General features: G+C 38.7%; 1 pseudogene across 1 annotated transcript; it reads left to right on the top strand.

Moving 5' to 3' along the window:
- The first annotated feature begins 8,441 nt into the window (after positions 1 to 8,441).
- On the top strand, positions 8,442 to 9,148 carry LOC311601451 (protein FAM136A-like; annotated as a pseudogene). The gene has a single exon. The product of its transcript is annotated as a protein FAM136A-like (transcript).
- Positions 9,149 to 18,105: the final 8,957 nt, after the last annotated feature.

Raw genomic sequence — 18,105 nt, forward strand, 5'->3', positions numbered from 1 at the left:
GAAAAAGAAATTATTACCTCAAATAGAAACTAAGTTTAACGGACAATTTTCGCTCTCACAGAGCTAGTAATCTACTGGAATAGCCCCCTTTTCTCTAAGGCTCTAGGAAGTAGCTGAACTAAAAAAATTGAATACTCTTCTGTCGAAACAGTAAGTCATTATGTACCTCTTTTCAAACCGCCTTGAACTTTTCATTAAGAACAACCATATATAGAGTATCAGAAGGTGTGAATTCTAGGCTCATCTATGTCACGGCTTGTGGCATGGCATTTGGAAAGTCCCTTTTTTGTTCTGGGTACCAGACTCCCCATTTATACATAGACCAGACTGAAAGGTTTTTAAGAGTATTCCTTGAAAGGTTTTTAAGAGTATTCCTTTCCCATTCATGGATTTGTCCATTGATTTGAGTGACAATGATACCAAAGACAAAAAGCATAATCAGAATTCTGCCTCCTAGAGTTCATATTTAAATGAGGAAAAAAAGCTGACACTAAATAACCTCACAGTACAAAAGTATTGCCCAGCGTGGTGGTGCACACCTTTAATTCCAGCACTTGGGAGACAGAAGCAGGCAGATCTCTGTGACTTTGAGGCTAGCGTGGTCTTCAAAGAGAGTCTAGAACAGTCCAGGACACAGAGAAAACCTATCTCGAACCCCCCCCCACACACACACAAATACAAACCAGGCATGGTGGCACAATCCTGTAATCCCAGCACTTGGGAGGCAGAGGCAGGCAGATCACTGTGAGTTCCAGGCCAGCCTAGTCTACAAAGTGAGTCCAGGACAGCCACGGCTACACAGAGAAACCCTGTCTCAAAAAACCAAACCAAACCAAACAAACAAAAAAGCAAAAATCCAAATGTATTATATAGGCTAACTATAGAAAGTTATAAGAGAAATAATACATTTAGTTTAAGAAAGTTATAAGAGAAATAATAATAAATTTATTTTAATGTGTGAGATTAGGAAAGTCTCCAAAGAATATTTTTAAATTATTTTATTTTTGTACATATGTATTTATATTATTATATACATATATAATAGATTACCTATGGCAAAAAGAACTATGACACAATCAGGAATTATATAAATGTTACATTCTTAGTGTTTTGGCTATTTTTATTTGACAGCCTTGAAGAAATCTTTCCTATCTTGGTGCATCTAAATTTCTGAATGTATATCAATCTCCATCACATCTTGTCATTATCAACTTAGAATACCTATCTAGGCCTAAAACATCTTAAACTCTAAACAATTAAGCTTCATTGTAAAAGTAAGCTACCTGGTCTTCAACTCCCTCAGAGACTTGAGAAGGCGTAAATGTGATTACCTGAGGATACAGGGAATGCAGGTTAGTAGCTTTCCAAATGAGAAGATGACAGAGACAGTTTGCTACTTGAATAGTCACCCAAAACTCTCTATAATGTTGGAGCATCATTCTCAGCCTTCTGGCCCAATATATCTGACAGACATATTTGTGAGGCAGGAACTACTGAGGACTTGCTTACCCTATCTTGGCAGAGTTTGGCAATTGACTCTGCCTGCATCCAAGCTTGTCCTTTTCTTAGGCAGAATTCTGTGGTAGAAATGAGGATCTTTTGCCCAGTGGCTAGTTTGCCACATTTGAAGCTATCTCCATAAGGAGGTTCTTTGATGCTCATCATCTTCTTTGAGGTAGGCTGGGTCTCCAAAGAATATTTAAAACTAAGACTTGAAAGTTGAGCCAGACTAAGCAAAAATCTTTGAACCATATATGTGAGTGCAAGATGACATGTATATAAAACATTGATATTTATTGTGTTTATGTCTTTTCTCATACATGGCATTTCTTTTTGTTATTATAATAAATAGTATTTCTTCTTTTCTATATAGTTAATAATTACATTATAAATATTACTTAAATACTTATCTAACATTTGTGGAAAAAAGTTTTCAAGGCTATAAAATGAATACACGATTGCGAGAGATATTTTATCCTGTATCTTGGACCACATCTGGACTTGTTTGGTGTATTTTGTTTATGATCCTCAAAGAAGGGATCTTTGTGGCTGGGCCTAAGCCTGATTCCATGTCCACATGGGAATTGTAGAAGTGCACTGTAAGTGCACTAAGTAGTCATATATCCCTAATGGGGAAAGTTAAGTTCCAGGGCTTGGCAGAGCCACTAACCACATACTAGGCCTATTTCTGTTATTCACTGATACTTCTGCGCATCTTGGAAGCTTTCTGGTGTATCCTCAAAGCCTAGCAGTAGATGGAGAAAGGGAAAGAGAAAGGGTTTTGTAGTATTTTCAGGCAAGCATGAGTCTATCTTGAAGATGGTTATCTCTTAGACAAAATGAAACCCAAGCATCCATAAGTCCATGAATTTTTCATACTCTATTAATAGTTTTAAATAAAAAAGAGGTGACAGGGGCCAGAGACAGCTAGAGGTTTTGAGACCCTGTGTAGATAGAACTAGAGAAACAGAATGGAAAAGAGAGGCAACAATTAAAGAGCGGCTGAATGTCAAGAATTGTGCTGTGTGGTTTATGTACATCCTCTTTTGCAAGTCTCCTCTAGAAGGTAAGTATTGTTATGACCTTTTTACAGATCATGAAACTGAATTTCAGAGCACCTAAATGAAGACACGTTTCACGTCTTTAATAGTCAGCAGAGCTGGATTTTAAATCATCTCTCCTGCTGTCTTTCATATCATATGCCACTTGGAAGGCTCACTATTTCTTTCCACTATCCGCACTTGGGAACGTAACTTTTTTATTTCAAAAGCAGAAATGATTCTAAGTTTAGGGGTGGAGTCTATAAATAATGATATTCTCTCACTTCTCTTTCCATGAGCCATGTTCTGCTGGCAGGAAGCTGATCCACACATCTTATCTGAACCATGCCTGCTGTGGTTTAAGTCAATTTCCTCTCCCTTAATCCTACTTCTCCAAACGTTCTTCCCTGAGTGGCAAGCTGCAGCCTCAAGACTCTGGTGCCTCTTGTGAACCTCTCAGTTCATGCTAATTGAATCAAAAAGGGTATCAGAACTGAAGTTCACCACTCTGGTTTCATCTTATTCCAATACTCCACAATCTAGGTTCTCAAACATTTTTTCAATGCAAATGCCTCTTCTGAGATACCATCCTATTTTGTCAGAGTGGTCATTTAAAACAACACAATTTTAATGGTCTTATTACACTGCTTTAAAAGGAGCCATCACTAAAGTATCTGGTCTTCAACTCCATCAGAGATTTGAGAAGGAATAAAACTTAAATACCTGAGTGAACCAGAAGTGCAGTTTAGCAGCTTCCAAAGTGAAAAAATGACTGAGACAGTTTACTTCCTAAACAGTCACCCAACACTCTCTATAAAGTTGGAGCATCATCTTCAGCCTTCTGGCCCAATATATCTGACAGACATATTTGTGAGGCATGAACTATTAAGGACTTGCTTGCCCTGTCCTGGCAGAATTTGGCTGTCGACTTTGCCTGCTTCCAAAGTTGTCCACTTTGGGGCAGAATTCTTTCTGTAGCAGAAAGAAGGACATTTTTCCCAGTGGCTGGTTTGCCACATTTGAAGACAACTTCATAAGGAGGTTCATTGATGCTCATCATCTTCTTTGAGGCAGGCTGGGTGTCGCCAGGAGTTAACCTGTCTTCTTGTCAAAGAATCTTTAGAATGTTAAAATCATCTTTAAATGCCATATTCTGTAGGTCTCTGAGGCTTCTAAGGCCTTATTTAACTATTTTACCTTATATGTCTATAGAATCATATCTATTAGACCTAATTAAGCTTAGTAGGTTAGGAGTTAAAATGTTTTTAGGTTAAGATAGATGTTTTAAGTTAATAGAGATGAGATATGATAGATACTGATCTTCATTCAGAAATTTAGACACAGCAAGATAGGAAAGATGTTTACTTCAAGCTTGCCAAATACAAATAGCCAACACTATGAATTTATATGATTCCTGATTATCTCTGGTTCTTCCTGCTTTGTGTAGCTTATTTTATTCATGTGTAATAATATAAATATATACATTAGAAAAGAAACATAATTTTACAAAGGAGCAGTCACTCTCTATTGTCATACTGAACTTGTCAGTCAGGTAATTGGGGTTTTTTACAATATTACCACAAACTATTTGTTCACCTGTCTCTACTTAACCTATATTTCAACTATTATATGCCATGTATGTTAGTTCATATCTAGCCTTCACATGCTTATCTCTGAATCTGGAGAGCTTCCTGGTTCAGTCATATCTATCTTGTCATGAGATACTGCATTTATTCTTCGGCCTCGGTTAAATTATGTTCTCAATTACTTATCAGCTAGGAAATTTCCAGCCTTTCCTTTCCTTTGCATGTACCAAAATTAAAACCTGACTATATTTCATTTATGCTAGCTGTTTACATGGCTTTATCAGGCATCCTCCTTGATTTACTCCTTTTTAGAGTTCCAAAGCTTAGAGTGAACCCCAATGTGAAGAAGACACTCTATAAATATTAGTTAAATTTGACCAAAATATTTGTTTAATGAATTGTTTTCCATAGATTGGCACCACCTTGGTTCACAGATAATCTTCACCCATGTTTTAAGTCTATGACCCCAATTCCACCCCAGTATAAAAGTCTTTAAATGATAAATCTTTTTTCTGTAACCTGTACTTAAAACACAGGAAGTGCTTAGTGAAAGATCCAGAATTAAGATCAGGCTGACAGTGAACTTTCACCTCCTAGTGCAGCAACTGTGGTGATGAGTGATGTCTTCTAAAGAACTCCCGGCTTTCTTCCCATGGACATGGTGAAATGCATTTCAAAGAAAGGCAAACATAACCAGTTACAGCATTATTCCTGTTAGCAAGGAAAAGAACAAAATAAAAGCCAGGATGAAAGTGGAAAAATCTGGATAGGGAGAAAAAAAGAAATCTATTTTCTAAAGTCAAAAGGCAAAGCTACAATTATTAGTTAGTCTCTTAGAAAGATACTAGAAAAGTTAAGTGCAATCAATTTATAACCTGCATACCTCTATTCCCATCCACTAGGAAAGCTGAAAGGAGATTAACAACTATGAGGCCTGTTTACACTGTATAGTGAGACTCTATTCCCAGTTTTAAAAAAAATTAAAAAGTAATCAAGCATGGAATTTTCCGAGAACTCGTAGGACTACTGATTCTGAGTTAGGATCTAAGACAGATTGTAGAATCCAGTCACCTAATTGTGTAAAATAAGTATAGAACAACTCTGAGTTCTGTACTGACACACTACTCAAACTCTGTAGGCTTCATTTTTCAGATCTGAAAGTAAAAGGCTTGGCTACTTCACATCAGAGATATAAATGCCCTCCAAAGATGGGACTTCACAAATAGAGTACATCTAACCACAGACCACAAGCTTTAGTTTTACACAACCTTCAAGTGCCCTTTTGAAAAGACATCTTGAGTTGATCTAACCGTACTCCATTGGGTGACTCATGCAAGTCAAATTCACAGAAGAAAAAAGATAATCTAGAGTTTTCTTTTTGAAAAACTTTCCTTTAACAGCTGGTAGGGATCATGTTAGTTAAACAGAAATTTCTTTTGTTTGGAAAAAAAGCGTTCTGAAAGCCAAAAGAATCCAAATGTTGCTTGATGATAATGTGGGGGTCAAGTGAGCTTTACAAATTGTCATCCTTCCCCAAACCTTGTCAACTAAGAAGAGATAAAAGAGGTCAGCTTTAGTTATCTTCTTCTTCTTCTTCTTCTTCTTCTTCTTCTTCTTCTTCTTCTTCTTCTTCTTCTTCTTCTTCTTCTTCTTCTTTTTACAATGACCACTTTCAGTTCATGGAGTTTGGGGGTTTGTTAGTTTCTTTGTTTTCATTCTTCATACAAGACCTTACATGTCCTTCTTAATTTTTCTGCAGCTGAACTAGTTAATCCTGCCAATAACAGTCCTATGATTTCTTTAATAATCAGTTAGACCACTGGAGATTCCACCTTAAATTAGATGTCCATTATCAAACCAGGCCTTGCTCTTTCCTGCTTGGAGTAATGAGAGTTCCTGTCTCTTTCAGGACTTTTCCAGATAACTAAGCTGCTATACGAGGGAAGGTTTTTCTCTGGGTGGGGGTGATGAGAAGCAGAATGATCTTAATTGCTGACTGCCTCGTGTACAAATAGCTCTGTTGGCTCTTCTGGCTTTGAGATCCTGGAAGATTGACTCAAAGACTTTGCAGGCTTTTAGCTAAACAAGCCAGTTTGATGATGTTCAATACCCATTTGCTGAATTTTTAAATATCAAGATTAAACGCTATTCTATGAAGAATTCTTTGGACCATAGAAAATAGCATATTGAGGTAGGATTGGTGAGTCTACTGGCTAAAAAGAGATGTTACCTTCTTTCCTCGCATCTCTAGTTCTCTCCTTTATTTCTTCTCCATTTCTTCCTGGCCTGCCTTGTCCCCCTTTTGTCTTTCCATTTTCTCTCCTCTTCTTTATCTGCTTCTCTCCTTTCTTTCAGTCTAGTTCAATGTTAAGCATGAGTGTTAAGCTGAGTCTGAGCCTCGGCTTAGAGTTATAATTGGGTAGTATTTTTATGAATTTTAAATATAGAAAACCAGAAAAAAGTAAAAGGTGAGGCAGACTTAGTATAATCAGTAATAGCAAGATGGCTATTTGAAACAAACTAAAATGGGATTGAAACATCAAGCTTCCTCCTCGAAAGGCACATAGATTTTTGGACTTCAGCAGGTTGGATGTAAAAGTCAGAAGATGCATATGGTTTAGACCTTAAAGTGTCCTTCTCCATAGAGTAACTTCACTACAAAACCTACTTAAAATTGATTTCCTTATCATTTTCTTGCATCTACTTGGAATCTATTGTTTTACTTCAGAGTAATTCATACCATTTAGAATAATTTATTGCAGCTTCAGAGATGGCTTAGTGGCTAAGTAATTGTTTTTCTTGAAGATAGTTCTAATTTGGTTCCCAGCATCCATGTCAAGTGGCTGTAACTCTACTTTCAGGTAATAAATTACCCTCCTCTGGCCTCTGAAGGTACACATACTCACATACACAAACAAAATACACATAAATGGTAAACAAAATAAGAGTCTGGAGAGAGAGTTCAGTGGATAAAAACACTTGCTAATTTTGCATAAGGCTATGATTAGCACCACAATCAGGCAGTTCACAACCTCCCATATCTCCAGTTTGTAGGAAATCTAATGCCCTCCTACAGGCCTCCACAGGCACTACACACCAATGGTGCATATACATGCATGCATAAAAAGATAAAAATTTTAAATTTATTTGTGGTTAATGTAAACTGTTTTTGCTGGTCACTCCCCTAGTTCTAGGAACAATGTATTTGCAATTGGGAATTCTATGTGGCCAACAGAGACTAGGTTTTATTCATTCATGGATCAAATAACACTTAGAATAGTTTATGGTACATGTCAGGCTATATTGAATAAATTTAGTGAGCAAACAGATTATACTAAAGAAACTGACAACACTGGAGCCAGTGTTAAGGTTTTGCTACAGTGGAGAATTTGAATGTATGGAATGAGCAAAGATGTATTAGGTTGGACAAACATGAGAATTCAGTCAGAACAGAGCTCAAGCTTTGAGCATGGAGGCTCCACAAGGTAAGAGAAATTGACCAGATAAGTGTGAAGAAATAGGCAACCTCATTGCTCACTTTTGTGAGATAGGATATACTCAAGTGTAAAACTGATCATAATCCTGTTGTTCCTGCACTGCAAAGCTATTGTGAGCTCTGATGTAAGAATATATGAAAATAGGATGGGGTGGCAACTCATGGATACATGGCTTATCTGTAACTACCCATAGCCCAGTTTTGGCACCAAGTGGCTTTGTAACTGCCTTCCTATCCTCTGAACTGCAGAGTCATTGTTGAAAGGAAGTCTGAGCAGCAACTATCTGGACTTCTAGGCCATACCTCTTCAGTTACTCAAGAATGACAGTTGGTTTTTGCATCAGCCTCTCTGCACCATCCCACCCTCCACTCTTCCTCCACTTTATCTTCTCAGAGTCTGTATGTGGCAATTTCCATGCTAGCATTTCCTCATTAATGTGGCAATGTTCTGGCCTCTCAGGCTTTCTTTAGAGGTAGGGGCAGTACTATCCTAGGGGGTAGTAACCACCTCATAAGAAACCAGATGTTCTTGATTTTTTTAACACAGTATCTGATATGTTCAAAGATATATCTGTCCATACATTTTCTCCTCTTTTAAACTTAGTTATCTGTTTGGGTGTTTGTTATGACAAGTGAGATTATGCTTCCTAAGGGCATAGCTTTGCAAATTTGGCATAGATTAGATTAGTTCCTACAACTGAGGTCTAGGTCAATCTGCATGAACCAAATGTTCAACCGCTCTTCTCCCATCTCACCATCTTAATCATAGAAATTGCGTAGAACATGTGGACAGTTAAAAAGGAGCAGACAGAAGGTCTCATGGCAGAGGTGCAACAACTCCAAGTGCAGAAGGCTGCGGACACCATGATGAAAAGTGTGGATAGAGAGAGCATCCAGAAGATACAGGGCCTCGTGTTCTGGCACAGTGTCAAAGGACAACTGAGCATCTGTGCAGCAGGTGCACCAAAGCATTGAACACCATACCTCTAGCTCAAGCCCAGGCCTTGGTCACCAGTAAGCTGGAAAGGTTCCAGGACTACCTGGTTCAGTGCACCATACCCTGCAATGACAAAGCCAAAGACTTGATGGAGGCAGTAAATAAGGAGCTGCAGGTGAAGCTACAGAGAGACAGTTGTGTGGTCAAGCGTGTGGATGCCCACATGCACCTCATCCCAACAATGACCAAGAAGATGAAGAAGTCTCTGTCATCCAGTGGGAAAGAAAATTGTTTGCCAGTGATCACTGGGTCTGAAAGCAGGCTATTTAAAAGGAAGAATGGCAGTTTAGTGTGCTAAGCAATGTTTCTGAATGAGGAAAACTCAGGACACAGCAAGTTCCTGGCATATGCTACTCACCACTAGATGCCAGTTCCTTTACATTTGGATCTTATAAGGTGAAGTGGAAAGAAGCTGGTGCTAAAATTTGGGTTGCAGATAGCACAAGGGCTCAGATTCTTACTGCATAGACATCCAAGCTGGTGGCTTTCTTCAACCTGCTGGTAAAGTTAGAGGAGAAGTGTGTCTGTTGCCAAGCTCCTGGTTACCACAAGCGTCACCACATCACTTTGCATATGCTGTGAAACAAACCCAGTAGGCTAATAATTTAGAGGAAAAAGTTTCCTTTCCAAGTCTTTTTTATTATTAATTTATTCAGATTACAACTCAATTGTTATCCCATCACTTGTATCCTCCCATTCCTCCCTCCCTCCCGCTTTCACCCTATTCTTCTCCACTAGTTCTATGACCAAGGGGCACCTCCTTCCTCACTATATGGTCATAGGCTATCAAAAGCTGGTGGCACTCAAAGAAAGAATAAGCAGGATTCCAGGTCTTTATTTTGCTTGGTTTGGCTTATATGCAAGGGCATAAAGTGAAGTGGATTTAAGACACAGGAGGGCGAGTAGTTTGAATAACTTCTAAAGGTTCCTTGTATTTTCTGGCTATCAAAATGGGAATGTCAGGGCTGGAAAGATGGCTCAGTGATTAAGAGCACAGCCTGCTCTTCCAGAGGTCCTGAGTTCAATTCCCAGAAACCACATGGTGGCCCACAACCATCTATAATGTGATCTGATGCCCTCTTCAGCATAGAAAGCACTCACATACAGTAAAAAAAATAAATAAATCTTTTTAAAATGTCAATGTCCATTTCTTCAAAATTCTGTCATTGTGGAAGCCCCTGAAGAAGTCAGTGTCACACTGTATGTGAGAAACAACTTTCCTCACTGACTCCTGCCTCAAAGTGGCACATCCCCATGAAGAGAAGGGGGTTTTGATTGTCACTCACACACCAGTAGCTGAGAATAAACAATAAGATAGGATTTTTGAGAAGTACTGGACTTCAGAATAAAAGTCCAAACCCAGTATTACTCAGCCCCTGAATTCACAGAGCCTTATAGCAGTAATCCCCTAGCAACAAGGAGACTTAAAAGTAAGCAACTTGGGCCAAGGAAAGCTAGAACCACTACAGAGCAAGAGGGGCACACACCCTCTTTCCAAATGACATTTTTCCTGGGACTCTGCAATGCAGTGTTGCTGGTCCAACATGTCACCTTATCTTTTGGATAAGTTCTATGTTGAATTTATACCAGTTACTTGAAACAGTGATATACCTGTCTGTTTACTGTGTCAAGACTGCAATATATTTTCCAAGTGGTTTGCTTTTTAAATAAAATTTCATTGACTCAAGACGAGGAGGAGGAGGAGAGGGAGGAGAGGGAGGAGAGGGAGGGGATGGAGGCGATGGTAGACATTAATTCTTGCCAATAAATGCCTCATCCTTTAATTTACTCATTTCACAAACACATGATAAGTTACTCTGAGCCAATTAGTCCAAATTTCTCACCACTGTAACGTGTTCAAACATAGAAGACAGATATACAAGCTACAATGGCAAAACAGAAGAAATGATTGGCTTTCTTAGGAAGTTAGAAACAGTTTCACAAAGGAAATGTGAACTGAGACACCAAAGATAAATAAGAAGATAACATGGATATTACAGGTAAAGATAGGAAGAACGTGACTGGCATTCTAGAAGGGATTCATAGCACACAGTGTGCATGAAGCAGATGGAAATATCTTGTGGCTAAGATCTTGAGTGTAAGTGCTGTATTGAGGAGTAGCAGGAGATGAAACTGAATTGATAAGCTGAGAAGTCTTAATGCTGTGGTGGATTTATATCCCAAACAATAGAAAATATAAAGATAATACTAAAATCCATTTCTCACCCTCCCAAACTGTATTATCTGAGCTCAGATGAGAAAACTCAGCCTGATAAATGTATGCATACTTACTGGAGCAGCACGACCAAGAATTTCAATGTGAGATTGCGCTAGGAAGCCTGGCTGTTTTTGTGGCTGCCATAGAGTAAGAACAGAGGGGAAAAAACCACATTTTGAAATATACAGACAGAATTTTCATTTTCTCTACTTATCTCTAGACAGCTAAGAGCCCAAACTTTTCTCAAGGGATCAGATAGTTGCAGGAAAAGATTCACATGGCAGAGCAATTCTTTAACCAGCAGATAATCATGTTTGCAGAAACTTTTCACTTACTTGCAGTGAGAGAAACAGAGCGTGGGCGGGGGGGTGGCGATGGGGAAGAGGAGGAAATGACTCGGGACAATTAATATTCTGACCTTTCCAGGTACAAATGATTCACTTAAAATTGTTTGTGTGTCTTTCATTTTTAACTGTTTATTTAAACTAGAAATGTGAGATATTTTCAACCCCAGATCTGAAGAACAGTTTTTCTTTTTTTTTCTCCTTTATTAACTTATTCTTGTTACATCTCAATGGTTATCCCATCCCTTGTATCCTCCCATTCTTCCCTCCCTCCCATTTTCCCCTTACTCCCCTCCCCTATGACTGTGCCTGAGGGGGATTACCTCCCCCTGTATATGCTCATAGGGTATCAAGTCTCTTCTTGGTAACCTGCTGTCCTTCCTCTGAGTGCCACCAGCAGTTTCATGGACTGAATTTTACCCTCCTTTCCAAATTCATATGAATGCAACAAGCCATTATCCCCTATCTAACCCCTATCTAATACCTCAAAATATAACTGTATCTGGAGATGAGGTTTTTAAAGAGTAAGTAAGTTACAAGGAAGCTCTTAGGCTGGACCTTATCCTAATATAACTCGTGTTATTATAATAAGTGAAACTAACACAATAAGGGGTACAAAAATGCACAGAGAAAGGGACATGTGAGGACAATGAACACCTGTGAACCCGGAAGAGTGCTTGTGAAAAAAACTAAGCTGGCCTACCGTTTAACCTTGGACATTTAGCAACCAGAACAGAAGTGAAATAATGTATGTTAAGACACCAATCTGTAATATTCTGTTTGGAAACCCTACCAAAATAATTCACAGACCATTTTGAGAAGGGAAGCCTTTTTGTTCTCTCTTAGACTCACTTACATCCGCTTTCATTAGTACGGTCAAGTCACTCCATACGCAGCAGAACCGGGAGTGTTTCTTGTGTCTTCTACTTCATGTAGGAATGAGGTGTTTAATGACTTTGTCACTCACACAGTGTTCCACATGTGAGTTTCTTAGAAGTAGTAAGAAATATAACAAGCATGGATAGGCTAGAGCAGAAAGAAAATTCTACCAATATTCAGATAGACAAAAGTAAGAAACCTCAGGTCTGTAATAAAAAGATCCTTTTAGTCCAGCTCTGGCCATGGTCAGTTATGTAGTATGTGTGCATGGGTGTGTGTGTGCACGCGCGTGTGTGTGTGTGTGTGTGTGTGTGTGTGTGTGTGTGTGTGTGGACAAAGTCTTGCTACATAACCAAGGCAGTCTTTGAACTCACAGTCCTCATGCCTCAGCTTTCCAAATGCTGGAATGCCAAGCATGCACCACCATACCCTGATATCCTTGCAACTCTTAAGGCCTTCAATTTCTCTAAACACAAATTTTTCATTAATAAGCAGGGTGCTGATGTAATATGTCATCAACATACTTTAGTGATTAGTTATACTGTGTGTGAAAGCTGATTACTGCCAATTCTGGGGAAACTAAAGCTTAAGTTGCTATTGTGAAGATACGCCAAATCGAAAAGGGACAAATTCTCCACTAAATCTAAGAGAAGCCAAGCCAGACCAAACTGCCTTTGGAAACTAAGTCAAAGAAAACCAGTTGGGTGTGGTGGCGCACGCCTTTAATCCCAGCACTCGGGAGACATGGGCAGGCAGGTCTCTGTGAGTTTGAGGCCAGCCTGATCCACAAAGCTAGTCCAAGACAACCAAGGCTACACAGAGAAGCCTTGTCTCAAAAAAACTAAAAAAAAAAAAAATTAAATTTAAAAAGAAAAAGAAAACCAACAGGAAACATATCTGTTCTGCTCTTTGCAGGAATAGCTGAGCCCCAGAAATAATTTGAATGCTTTTTACTGATGAATGGAAGTTGGGTGTATTTTAACTCTCCATCGAGAGATGAGGTGATGTACAAATTCTAATCATTGCTGAGGCACAAGAATTAAATTTTGTGTTCAAAAAACAATAACCTACTTAATTATCTTAAAATTTGGCTACTATTACTACTATATTACCATAGCAGTGGGGTGGTTGAACAGTGAAGAGATGTATATCTTCATGACAAGACAAAAAGAATGATTAAATGTGGCTTTGATGCCCTCCACAGAGACAAGCCATTGAGTCTGTGGTTCACACTGATCACTTAGAAATCCTCCAAGAACTAGAGAGACAGACCTACCTTGTTTTCAGAGGATGTTCCAGAAGTACACACAAGGCATTTTGCCCTTTGTTTCAAGCATACCTTTGCACTCATGTACTCTCTAAGCAGAGAGCCTTGTATGAATAGCAAAAGTAGGTAATTCAACTTTGATGATAGCAAATGTGTTTCAGGGCCCCTGGATATACCATATTAAACTTGGGATACTATAATGGCAGAATTTATGGTCTCAACAAGTTGAATTTAGAACCTGAAGTCATGATGACCATGCTCTGAGGCTCATGGCCTGTCAGACAGCATAATTTGATGGAAATGGGAGGGGGCTAAATTGATAGGATTTTCTTTACCTAGTACTAATTTTTTTTACTTTTAAAAATCTCTGTCTGTCTCTCTGTCTGTCTCTGTCTGTCTGTCTGTCTGTCTGTCTGTCTGTCTCTCTCTCTCTCTCTCTCTCTCTCTCTCTCTCACACACACACACACACACACACACACACACACACACATGCATACAAACACAATGCAAGAAATGTGGCTTATAAGCAGCAAGTATAATACAGTCTAGGGATCTAGGTATTTTGGAAGATAATACAACCAAATATATCAACTGGGAGATGCTGTGATCAAAAATTTAATGGCATCTTTAGCACAAAAGTGCAGGGTCAAAAATCAAGGAGGTAACAATCTTGATATTTAGTATTAATCAGATGGCTAATTAAGTGTTTTCTCTTCTGATCATCACACTCTGAGCGGACTGGTGACAGTGTAGGATAGCCCTAGCCTTCAAATGTCCCTAGAGATGGCAGCAGGCATTCCTCTAGATCATCTCTAGCTTCCACGTTTATCACAACACAGTCATATGAAGAAACTCTCATCAGCCAGAGACCTATAAGACCTAGACAAGATCTTGCATTTATTTCCCTGTTCCTCAAGCTTTGAGGGATTAAAATCATTAGGGATTTAAAGCAAAGGTTATTCTCTGTGGTTGTAAGGCAGTATATTTAGCAAGATTTGGCTGTTGGAATCCTCCACAGCCATCCCACTTTCTGCTGGTAGGTAAAGTAAAAGTCAGAGTAAACAAGTCAGAGTATGCATATTAGTTGTCTCTATATTGCCTATGGAATATGATCCAAGTTTCTAGACTAAGTCATGTTTTTTGAGATATTTTCTTTACATCTGTCACTTTCATGTTTTTAATTTTTTGTTTAATTACATCATTTCCTCCTCCCTCTCTTTTCCTTCTGTCATCCTATGCCTACTACCTTCCTTCTATGTTCACTCTCAAATTTCAGCCTCCTATTCTTTAACCACTATTGTTATATAAACATAGATTAAAAAAACAAATATCTATAACCTATTGAGTCCCTTATGTGTTCCCAACATGATGTTCTCTGAGTCTTATATGCAGGAGTTATGTTGTAGATATATCAATTGTACCTGGGTAACCAATGCTCTGTTCTTTGCATTTTTAAAAATACCAATGTAGGAAACATGGAAGGATTTCTGCTTCTCTATAATGGTCTTCTGTTGAAAAAAAGATGCTTCTTTGGTGAGCAGTGTATATAAAATTACAAGTGTATATGTGCTATGTTTCATTATCTGTTTATCAGTTGAAGGATATTAGGTTGTTTCCATTGTCTAGGTATTGTGAATAGATTAGCCATGAACATGGCAGAGCAAGTGTCTGTGAAACAAGTAAGTTAAGTCCTTCAAGTAGAAACCAATGAGTGTTATATCTGGGTTATATGGTAGATATATTTTTAACTTTTTGAGAATTCTTCACATCAATTTTGTTCAGAGTAGCCACACCAACTTGCAGTCCCACCTACAGTAAATGAGGGTTCATTACTTGCCACATTCTCCCATTCATTGTCTGGGTGTTTTGTTCATTTTAGCCATTCAGACTGGGATGCGATGAAATCTCAGAGATGATTTAATTTACATTTCCATAACTGCTAAGATTTTTTGAGTGGCTTTTAGGTCATCTCATAGCCATTTTTGGTTCTTCTTTTGAGAACTTGCTGCTCAGATCTATATCGACATTTTAGGTGGGTTGTTTATTTTCTGGACTTTTTTCCAGCATTTTGTATAGTCTGGATATTAATCTCTATCAGATATGTAGCTGTCCAAGATTCTCTCCCACTCTATGAGTTTCCCTTTGATGTACAAAAGCACCTTAGTTTTATGAGGTCCACTTGTTAATTGTTGGCCTTGATTATTCATTAAATGGAGTCCTGCTCATGAAGTATTTTCCCACACCTGTATGGTACTGCTGTGTTTTCTCCATGGAGGAGTATTGCTTACTGGCTTGCTTTTCTGGTGTGTTTTCCTTTATAATGTGACTTGTGCTTTTTCTTTTTCTCTTGCAGCTTTTAATACCTTTTCTTTTTTTCTAAATATTTAGTGTTTAGCTATAGTCTGTTATATGGATAGTCTTTTCTGGTCTTGTCTATTTGATGTTCTGTGTGCTTCTTGTATCTCTTTGAGTTTGTCTTTCCTTAACTTGGGAAAGTTTTCATCTATGAGTTTGTTGACAATCTGACCTATATTTGACCTGGGTTTGCTTTCCTTAATCTATGCCTATAACTTAAATGTTTAGTCTTTTTATTCTCTCCCACAGTTCCAGAATGTACCTTTCATGTGATTTTTTTCTCATTGCTTGCATGAACTAATTCCTCTACTTCTTATTCAAGTCCTGATCCATTTTACTTATAAAACTTTCTTCTGAGTTTTCTAGCCAAGTTACTGAGCTTTTTCGTTCCATCTTCACTTCAATTTCTGTTCTCTTCAATTTGTCTTTTTAAAAAGACAAATTGTGTTTGTTATTTCATCTTACCATATTTTTATGTTTTCTTGTGCATCACTGAGGTGTTTATTTGTTATTCTTCTTAAGCTCATTAAATTGTGTGTTAGCATATTCTTTAAACTCCTTGAATTTTTTTAATGAAAATTATTATTGTTCTTTTAATTCTTGTGTCCTGGAAATTTCCTGAGTTTATTATGTAATTCTCACTGAAGAACATTTCCATAGAACTGGTGGATTTTAGGGGATATATATTGTCTTGGTCTTTTGTATTTTTTGGATTTTTATGATGAGACTTGTGTGCCTATGTATCTTAGGTAGGCCAGCATATAGCCTATGCAGCCAAGGCAAACCTTGAGAGTTTGGCACAGGCAGGTGATATTCCAGGGACTCATCATGCTAGAGTCACACACAGAAGTACAAGCGTGGCTAGTCTGGCGCTTGGATATGATGCAGGTGAACTAGACTCCAGAGAACTCACCAGACCGGAACAGTGTATTGGTGCTCTCACAACTGACGAGGCTGGCTTGCCTATTGAACTTGGAACTGGAGCCAATCCTAGGGGTTGAGGACAGTCTCAGGTGGGACTGACCAGATTGAGCTGGTGCACAAAATTTGCTACACAGGCTATGTCTGGGGTCTTGAGAGGGTGCAGGCAGGCTGTAGTTCAGTGAACTTACCAGATTAGACCTGGGCACATGACGTGGAACCTTGAAAAGGGCTGAATGTTGGATAGGACTTGGACTACTGGAGCAGAAGAGGAGAAGGAGAGTACAGATAGTCAGCCTGCATCCATCTCATGTGTCTCATGTGTCTTGCTCCTGGAAAGCAGGTGGGAAAAATATTCAGAGAATAAAACAAACACAAAGGATACTTTTGAGAACTCTGATGTCTTTAAGGAGTTAATCAGCTTTAATACACCACATGATCCCTGGCCCAGCATTCTGCCAATAACGCATAAGCAAGAACCGATGTCAACCTGTACGTGATGAATCTATGCTTCTGAGAAGTGAGAAGTGCTTTTACAAAATGCCAACAGGTATTTCCCAGGACAGAAGCAGCAAAAGAATGTTTCAGTGGATACTAGCCACATAATACAGGATAACTACACAAAATACAGAGACTGATGCAGCAACCAAGGATCATATATGATGTGGACCTAGAACCTCTGCTCAGATGTAGTAGAAAGACAGCACAGTGTCCTTGTGGGTCCCACAATATGGAGAGTAAGGACTATTCAAACAGTGTCTAGGGCCCCCTCCCATGTTGACCACTTCCCCCTGGTGACACGGCCTTGCCAGTCCACAGAGGAAGAGGATACAAGCAGTCAAGATGAGACTTGATAGGCTGGGGTCAGAAGATAGGGGAGGAGGGCTCTCCTTTCTAAGGACTAGGGGAGAGAGGGAGGGGGTATGATAGAGGGAGGGTGGGATCAGGAGGCAACAAGAGAGGGGCTACAATCAGGATGTAAAGTGAACAAATTAATTGTTTTTAATTTTAAAAAGACTGTTTCTTTGCCTTATGCCTTATAAGAAGTTTGTCCTCAAAAAACTGGTCATTTCCAGATGAACATTACATGCAAGTTTGCCCCTATAGAGTCTGATCCCAGTTTATCCTATAACTTTGTCTCCTCTTAATCTAGTGGATTTATAAAAGTGAGGCAGTTCGTTCCCATTTTCTCCCTCTGCTGGCCTGACCAGGAGAAGCAGGAGGAGAGTGGCTTGAACCTTTTGAAAATATAATTAATATTATTCTATTTGTGAAAATAGAAACCTTAATGTGTTTCATGACACATTCACACACATACATAATGTAATTTGATTATATGTACAACTATCCATACTTTCTTGTCTCCCTCACAAGTTCTACTTGTTCCCTCACTTCCCAATTAAGCTCCTTCTACTTTCATGTCTTTTCTATTTAAACGCTATACATGAGAGAAAACATGCAGTATTTATCCTTTTGAATCTGATTTATTACTCTTAGTATG

This window comes from Acomys minous (genome assembly GCF_964271855.1).
Source record: "Acomys minous genome assembly, chromosome: 7".
Classification (NCBI taxonomy): domain Eukaryota; kingdom Metazoa; phylum Chordata; class Mammalia; order Rodentia; family Muridae; genus Acomys; species Acomys minous.